Below are 973 nucleotides of genomic sequence, written 5' to 3' on the forward strand. Positions count from 1 at the left end.
AGGAACGTTGGGAAGAAGAGAAAGGCAGGAGGATCAGGAAGGGAAGGAAGAGTGGATGTGAAGTGGATATATAAGAGAGAGCTCAGTCCTGCATATTTTCCAGCTACTGCTGTGCATGTGCTAAGTTAGCCAGAGCGGTAAAATCAATGCCAGTGTTTGTTTGTTTTTCCTGAACAATAATTGAGTAAAATAAGTTTAATTCATGTAAGTTTGCTCTCTCAGACCTCTGCAGACCATTTCCATCTCTAATGGTGTTGTGTCTGCACCCTTAGGCTGGACATCGGTGTGTCAAGCGATCGACCCACCGATTTATATATTCCCCCCACTCACATATCCTCTCACCTACATATTATATTTCATCCAAAAATGTGCTGAAGGGTGATCTCATGTTTGTGAAAAAAAATAATCACACGTTTTTCCATCGCTTTGAGGCTACATCTGAGTTTTTGCTGCAATATTGGAAGAACTGGTTTGTTTTTAGTGACACCTGGTGGAGGCAGGCCGGTGTAACAGCCATCTTGATTCCTCAATAATTTATTGTCAGGCATCGTCCTGGCTCGTATATATACACACGAGTGTGAGGATATTTTGAACACACATACGTTCATGCACTCAGCATTGCACGCGTGCGTGTGCCCGCACGCACACTTAAAGTCTGTTTAGGAACAACCGTTGAACCAGGTTATCCGCTGTTCTTACATAAAGTTGAAACAACTTAACAATGTGCATTACAACTCACTCATTTTAAGCGGAGGTTCAAACCAAAGCATCCAACACTGAGCTCTGCAGCGAAGCAGAATTGATTTTTTTTTTCTTCCTGATGTCATCTATAAGTGGCAAGGAGGGTTGATGAAGGTGATGGTAGCTGACTTCCAAGCAGATGGAAGATGTCCTTTGGGAAATGATAAAGTGAACAGAGCAGAAGGTTTGTGAAGTACAACATGCTGTCCTTTGATTAAAGCCATCAGCAAAG

The 973-nt window shown here is 42.4% G+C and overlaps 1 protein-coding gene across 1 annotated transcript in view; it reads right to left on the reverse strand.

Annotated features, from left to right (window-relative positions):
* LOC147020253 (atrial natriuretic peptide receptor 1-like) overlaps positions 1–36 on the reverse strand; it is a 252,988-nt gene extending 252,952 nt beyond the window's left edge. Inside the window, exon 1 of the mRNA XM_085895487.1 lies at positions 1–36. This exon is cut by the window's left edge and continues 68 nt beyond it. The gene's annotated coding sequence lies outside the window, so the exon portion shown is untranslated.
* Positions 37–973: the final 937 nt, after the last annotated feature.

The sequence above is a fragment of the Eptatretus burgeri genome, chromosome 9 (genome assembly GCF_056783735.1).
Source record: "Eptatretus burgeri isolate ZD-2024b chromosome 9, Ebu_testis_v1, whole genome shotgun sequence".
Lineage (NCBI taxonomy): Eukaryota > Metazoa > Chordata > Myxini > Myxiniformes > Myxinidae > Eptatretus > Eptatretus burgeri.